This window comes from Gordionus sp. m RMFG-2023, chromosome 3, assembly GCF_954871325.1.
Source record: "Gordionus sp. m RMFG-2023 chromosome 3, tfGorSpeb1-WG-v2, whole genome shotgun sequence".
NCBI lineage: Eukaryota > Metazoa > Nematomorpha > Gordioida > Chordodea > Parachordodidae > Gordionus > Gordionus sp. m RMFG-2023.
In genome coordinates this window covers 11,978,834-11,987,101 of record NC_088777.1, presented here as the reverse complement: position 1 = coordinate 11,987,101, position 8,268 = coordinate 11,978,834, and the positions used below count along the sequence as shown (strand labels likewise).

Genomic DNA, 8,268 nt, shown 5'->3' with positions numbered 1-8,268 from the left:
TTGCTGTAAAAAATTAATAGTTTTATATAGACCTATTATAATATAATGATATTGTTTATCGTCGACCATATATATATTGCAAACAATCATATTTTATAAATAAAACTTTCTTTTATCATTTTAAATGTAATTTAAAAGGGTTAGACATTCTCAACAAACTTATATTCATGCCAAACAATATGCTATAATAATACATTCATTCTAAATGAGGGTGGAGGGGAGGGTGGGTTTAATTTCATAATCTAAATTAGAGGTCTGCATTGGGCGGGTTTTTGGACCAAAAGCCCGCCCAATCAATGTTTTCAAAAAAATTTAACCCGCCCGCCCAGTCCGCCCAAAGTTTTTAAAAAAATATATACCCGCCCGCCCCACCCTTTTGTCTAAAATTCCTTACCCGCCCGCCCGCCCATTAGTCAAAAATTTTTTACCTGCCCTCCTATTATTTATAAAAAAAATTTAACCCAAACCCGCTTATAAAATTTAATTATGGTCATTCTTTCATTTTTTTAAGCATCTAATAAAAATATTTGAATACTCCTCTACAAAAAGTTTATAATTTAGGAAATTAATATAACTATAAAAATAATCAATGTAAATTATGGACAATTTATTTGATCAAATTGAATATTTATGAAAAAAATATAAATGTAAAATTAATATTAAATGTAATTATAATGCAAAAATAATAATGAATCGACATTTTCTGGATTCAAACACGTTCTTCTTTGTTCTAAAAATCTTACAGCAATGATAAATCCACGTTCGGAAGAAGCACTAGTTGCAGGAATTGCCAATATTTTTCTTGCTAATCTTAATAGCTTTGACAAATCTCTTTCTAGTCGTTTCCACCAAAGTAGGATATCCGTTTGAAGTATATCCTCTTCCTCAATTGAGATCTTTAAATAAAAGTGAAACCAATAATAATAAATTTAATAAAGTAATTTAAAATTTAAATTAATTGTAATATGCAACTTAAAATTTTGCTAAATTATATATATCAAAACTGGTTACTTTAAGATTTAAATATTTTGTTATGTCATTAGGTACAATAGTCTCCCCTGTAACAACCTCATCCTCCCATATGTTGGGGTTAAATTTTGAAGCGGGTGATATTTATATCAAACATTGCATTTAATAGAGCTAAGCAATTTTATAATTTATTAATATCCTTTAATTTGATTCTCTTTGCATTTGGGGAAAGGGGTAAAATCAGATTATTCATCCACGTCGATGCTATATTCTTCGATGCAAATCAAATCCAGTTTTCAATATGTTTTTTTTACTTCATTAATTTCTTCCGACGTAAACATCCTCCTTTGTCGGAACTTTGGTATTAAAAATGTTCAAATTTTATGAAGCATATGGAAATTTTTCAATTATAATATTTTAGCACTTTTCTTTATTAAATCTATTTCTTTTTCACAATTTGTTTTTCCCATTATATCCATATTTATTTGATTATGCTCATGTAGAAGAAGATTATACCTATTTTTTTTATAAATAATGAAATGATATACATAAATCCCAAAATACTAATTTTTATACCATATAAGAACATTCTGTAGTGTAGGCCTGCAGTCGCTCTCAAGAACAATAGTTGCATCTTTATATGGCTCCAAATAATCTATCAGCGTTTTTAAACCTTCCTTTCCCATAGATCCCATTTTTTCACTCATATCACGAGGTTGTAAGATAAAATCTCATCATACATTATATAAATGCTTTGTAGCATCTTATGTTTTGTTTTCCATCTTATATCAATATTTTGTTGTAACGTCTTGCTCAGATATTTTATGTTGCCACGTTGTTTGAAATAAGTGGTCAACGATTTTGCAGTGATCAAAATGTTATTAATCTCAGGAGTATTTTCCAAAATAAAAGTTGGCTGGAAAGCATTGCGGAGAATTGTGTTTAACATATGTGCTGAACAGTTTAGTCTATTAAATCTAATTATTAAAAAATAAACGGAAAATATAGTTCTCTAAATATAAATGTTTTTATTTAGGTGTATACAGAACAGAATCTCTCATAAATTATTATAATATCTACCAATTAGATAAATTCTATAAAATTTAACAAAAAATTTACCTTTCCAGTGCTTTTTTAATATTTGCTCCTTGGTCGGTGACAAAGATGAGGTTGGAAAAGTATTCTCGGGGCACACCAAGTTTTAAAAAATTTTTTAATAATTCTTTAAGAATATTTTCTCCCGTCTTTTTTTCCTCTGGAAATTTTGAAATAAAAAGAATTTTTTTTTCTAATTTCCAATTTTGTATATAATGCATTGATAAAGATATATAATCGGTTTTTGTAAAATCCTCGCATCACATATCTGTAGAACATGAGCAAATAAAATTTTTTATCATTTCTCCAATTTTAGGAAATAATATTTTCTTAAGATTTTCAGTAACTTTGGATATGTGCCTGCTAACGGTTGTGGGGCAAGGAATAATTTTTTCGGCTTCCAATTTTCCATATGTGGCCCCTAAGTCTAAAATTCTTTGTAAAATATTTACAAATCCTGGTCCTTGAATGGCTTAAATAAAGATAAAAGAATAATTTAATAAAAATTAAAATAACTAATATCTAGCGCAATATTCTACAAAATTGGCGATTAGACCCGATTTTATCGTTTTGTTTAATTGAGAATTGTCTTTTTGAAAATATCCGGATATTTTTTTATTATCTATCAAATCTTCACAATTTGCAGAAGAACATTGATGACGAAGGAAGAAGGATGTGTCACTTTTGTTATTATATTTATAGATAGATTCGCAATCATTGCAGCGAATCCAATCTAGCTTTTTGTCATTTTTATCGAAAATGATTTTAAATTGTTTCCACATTGAAGATTTTAGTTTATTATTATCTGAATTTTCTTTTAATTTATATTTTTTTAGTTATATTTTCTTTATTCATAATAAAATTTTAAAATAAAAATTAAATTAAAATATATTTTTTTATTAAAAATTATGTTATAAAAAATAAAATTTATATATTATATATAATAAAATAAAATAAAATAATACAATGCAGATTGCAAACCCAAAAAAAAGGAAATTTTAAGAGAAAAGTTTTATTACATTCCCATAAAAGGAAATTTTTAAAAGTCAAAAATGTTTATTTATTCTAAGAAAAAAGTTTTATTGTTGTGTTTATTACATAATATAGTTAGGTAAATGTTCTCCACTTAAAAAAAACGATTGGTACAATAAAAAAAGAAATATTGTTATTATAGTTCATTCAAACAATTATTTTTTTTAGTTTGTTTTTGAAAAAAAATTTAAATTTCCTTAATTCGCCCGCCCAGCCCGCCCATAGTTTCAAATTTTTTTAACCCACCCGCTCAGCTCGTTCATAGTTTCAAAAATTTTTTAACCCGCCTGTCCACTTTTGAAAAATTTTTCACCCGCCCACCCGCCTGCCCACTTAGATGGACGGGCGGGCCGAAACCCCGCCCAATGCAGGCCTCTAAAATAATAACTTATTTATATTCACAATTTTAACAATTAGTAGAGCTAAAATAATTTAAGTAGGCAATTATAGTAGAGTAAGCATAGGTTTTTGAGGGGCAGTGAAAATCCTGTTATGTAGATTCTGCTGCAAAAACATATTTCACATGGTATTCTGACGATTAATGATAATGTGGAGTTATTATATCTTCCTTGGCCACAAAATATATTAGCAAGGTTTCAAATCGTTATAACGGTTCAGTTCCAAAAATTTGCATTTGCTCCATTTCATTATTTTAGAAAAATTTATATCGGTTCAATTCGGTTTTATAGCGGTTTTTTTGGTTCATTCCGATTTTTATAAATTTGATTTTTTTTTAAATTTATCATAAACCATTATATATATAAATCTTAGAGAAAAATCTTTTTAACTTATATTTTTATAATTCTCAATTAAATTTAAGCATGATAATCTAATAAATATTTTTTACTATTTAGTAAATTTATTAGATAAATTCATTATTTTTATTTCATAAATGAATAAGATAACAACAAACATGCCTAAATTAAATGAGGAATAAAATAACACATAAATATAATGAAATTTTATAAGAATACACTTGTTAATTTAGCCATAATTTTGTGTGATAAAAGTTTATTTCGTATCTAATTAATTAGTAATTTGCCTAATTTAAATTGAAATTATAAAGGAAAAACAATAAACTTGGTATTGATTGATTGATATGAAGATAAGTACATTTTAATTCTATAAAAAAATATAATTTTAAATGAAATCATGAATTTGAATTGCTTCCAAGGAAAATTAAAATTACAAATTTAGTCAATAATTTAAAATTAATTATTCTCAAAAACCATTAGTTCAAACAGTTTGGTCCTCTCTTTTTATATTTCTTTATTGTTTATTTACAAATCAGAAAATTATAACATTTTATTCCATAACCATTCTCAAAAACCATTAGTTCAAACAGTTTGGTCCTCTCTTTTTATATTTCTTTATGGTTTATTTACAAATCAGAAAATTATAACATTTTATTCCATAACCCCTAGTGTACAAATAGTTTTAAATTCAAAGGCATTTATTTTACAAAGGCATATCTCATGAGGTCTGAAAATTCATTGGCATCTCTTAAAAAATAGACTATAAATATATAAAATTTAAATGGTATATTACAAATTTTTGCATAAGATTAATCTTTGCTAACAAGCTTTTTAATAAATATACTCATATAGCTAGATTTCATCAAAAAAACATTTAACTCAAGATTTTAACCAAAGGCAAATTACCCAATCTTGGATTTTGTTCAAAATGACAGATATGCCTGGATATATATTGACAAAATTTTGGGGCCTAGGAATAATATTCTAAAAATTTTGCTTTATCTATTTTTAAAAATCAGATAAATTGACCATTTAACAACACAGATGCTGCTATAATATTTTTTATAAATGGGTTTTAGACACCTCTTTTAAAAAATTTATACATTGTTGCAATTAATAAAATTTATGTCCCAATGGTTGTGGTATCTGAAAATATTTACATTGTAATTTAATAAAATATGCTAGTGAATTTTCAGATCTCATAAAGAGCCAGTTGCACCATTATAAACTGATATTTTAAATTGGTAAGCAAAGATCAGTACTTTATACCCAGGTTATTGTTAATTGTTTGAAATTATCTTGCATAAAAGATGACAAGTGAAAGAGTATTTTTCATGGGTAAAAAATATACATATAACTAAAAATGAAGCAAAATAAAATTAACCCTGAAATAAATCATATACAAAAAATTATACATAACTATGTTGTAAAAATAGAAGGAGATATATATATATTTGTTTCTATTTAAACCGATTTTAGGCCAAAGAATAGGCTAGAATGCTCAAGTAAACTGTTGAAAGGCACATATATTTATTAGTATGTTTTTTTAAGTCATCGATTTTACTATTTGAAATGCATAAATTAAAATTTATGGTAAAATTTCATTATAAACACAATAATTGGTGTTTAAAAAATTGATAATTTATTTTTGGTATGAAGGGTAGGTATAGTCAAGTGATGTTGGCCCCAGTAAAAAAAAAATCAAAGCTGTTCTTAGGTATTAGACTTTTATATATAATAAACAATAAAAGATATTATTTAGAATAAATTTTCAATATCATTGTTGATGGTAATTGATAAAATGTTAAATTAGAACTGGAATAAAATGAAAGGGGATGAATAAAACTTAATTCCTTACTCATACAAATTATGCTAAACATTAAATAAAAATCATTATATAATAATATACTTAATGTTATCCAATTGCCAACTAAATTATCATGGAAATATTTTATGGCATTCATCAGCAAACTTCTCAAAATCTACAAAATTTAAAGCTTCGTCTAATTTATTAGAATTTGCATTGACTGCTTTAATCCATTTAATTACATTTGGATTTTGAATAATTTCCATTAACTCTGCAGAATTTTTTAATTTTTGAAGGAATTGAATATTTTCTTCAGATTCTTCATCACTCATTATTTCCCCATCTTCAAGATTTAATATAGATTTTATACTTTTTGAGTTTTCGATATTATTTTCGCATGTAAGTGTTTTGTGCAAATTGGAGCAAAATACTGAACATAATTTTATTGAGCACTTGGGACATTTATATTTATAGGCATCAATATTGCAATTACTGCAGAGCATATTAGGTATCAAGAATTAGTGATAATACGCGTCCGACGTGCACAGCTTCTGGTAATATATAGTATTGTTTATAACATAGTGGTATGATATATACAGGCTTGTTAACCGATCTTTTTAAAACGATCGAATCACGATCACGATCTTTTCAAAAAAAGAGGATCGAAATCCAGGATCGACTTTTTTTTCTATTTAAATTTCTGAAGGAAATTTCTGACCGATGCAAAATTAACTAATATATGTTATAAATTTATTGTAATTGAATAATAATATAATATAACCGATGCAAAATTAACTAATATAAAAATAAATTAATTATGGTAGAAATTTATTGTAAGAATAATAAATATAACAATTATAATATATTTATTTAAAATTAAAATTAGCTTTTAATAATAAAATTATTTCTAAATTATCATCATTTAAACATCCGCGTCTTTCATTTAGAACATGTTTAGCTTTACTAAACAAGCGCTCCACAGGAGCGCTTGATGGCAAAGGTGTATTATATTCAATAAATATTTTTTTAAAATTAATATAAGTATTAAAAATATTCATGGATCATCATTTGAATAAAAAAAATTTTTAACGGAACAAGCATTTTGTACAGTCTTTTTCCCCAAAAAAGCATCAATGTCATCCATACATTCATTTGAGGTATCCGCATATGGTTGTTCCTGCATATTTTCCAAATGGGCACTAATCTTTCTTTTACCATCATATTTTGTGGCAGATTAATATAAGGCCAATTAAGTTTAAATTTAGGGTGAATCATGGCTTCCAAAATGTTACTATCTTCATACAGTGAAAGAAATCTATATTATAAAATGATAATTAATTTATTATTAAATAAGTGTTCATTTTATTCATATAAATCAAATCAAGTATCTGCAAAACTTAACCCTTTTAAATTTTACAGTCAAGTCTGGCACATCATCTGTATGGTATTTATTTATATTTGGGTCATATCATAAATAATTAAATGTAAACTTAATACTTAATATACAAAGAAATTAACATTGTAATTTTATTACAAAGAATATTAAACAAAATATTAGCTTAAAATTCAAATAATCTAATAAATTTTTAATGTCTTTAAAGGCCCATTAATTTTACTATATACCAGTGGTTTAGTAGAACTGGCCTGTTAAAAATATTTTACTAAATTTGCCAGATCTTTGCAATTTTTTAATATATTTTGCAGATATCTGATAATATAAAATAATTGCATAAAAAAATATTTTTTTATAAAGAATCTGTATCTAGATTCTATTTCTGTAGGACCTGCTCAACTCAGGAATGTAATAAATTAAATTTAAACATGTTGACATTAAGATTATCATATAAAAAAAATTTAAAAGAATTACTTGTAAATGTCTCTTTAAGTTCGAGGATGATATTTTGGAAGATGATATTATCTTCTTACAGAGACGGCATTTGGTGCTGATCATATTATGAGAGTTACTTTCATCCATTTCACATAAAGTAAAATACTTACGTAATTTCAAAAATGGTAAAAGATTCTCATTCTCACTTATATCTGCTGTTACATCAATAGTAGAAGCAATAGAATCTTCTAAATCTATAATGGACATTTACATTTACCTATTAAAATAAATATTAATATATTATTATAAATTTATATTAAATAACTTGTAAGAGCTCTAAATCTCGTAAAATTTAGGAAATAAATAAATAATAAATACTATAAAATAAATGGTGGAATGGAAGTTATAAAATATGAAGATAGATATTTTTTTTAAAAATAATATTTTAATTTAATTTTCAAAATTTTTATTTTATTTATTGCTTTTTAAGTAAAAAATTAATTTTTAAAAAGATCGGGATATAATTTTAAACAAAACGATCTCGATCCTCAATTTAAGTCAGAATCATAAATCTCGTAAAATTGACAAATTTGCGATCGAATCCAGGATCGTCGATCTTTTGATTCGATCTTTTAACAACTCTGGATATATAATAATAAAATTTGCTAAATAACGATCATATTTTAATAATATCCATAATTATTTTTATCATAATGTACCTTGCCAAACGGTGTTTGTTTTTATGTTTTTCTTATAATTTAATTTCGTTCTTTATTTAAATA

The 8,268-nt window shown here is 25.2% G+C and overlaps 1 long non-coding RNA gene across 1 annotated transcript; it reads right to left on the bottom strand.

Annotated features, from left to right (window-relative positions):
* Window positions 1-723: 723 nt before the first annotated feature.
* On the bottom strand, window positions 724-1,903 carry LOC135926578 (uncharacterized). The gene is made up of 3 exons (XR_010571918.1): window positions 1,546-1,903; window positions 1,012-1,485; window positions 724-896 (listed from the first exon to the last, which is right to left on the bottom strand). It is a non-coding gene; the product is annotated as an uncharacterized LOC135926578 (long non-coding RNA).
* Between the last annotated feature and the right edge of the window lie 6,365 nt (window positions 1,904-8,268).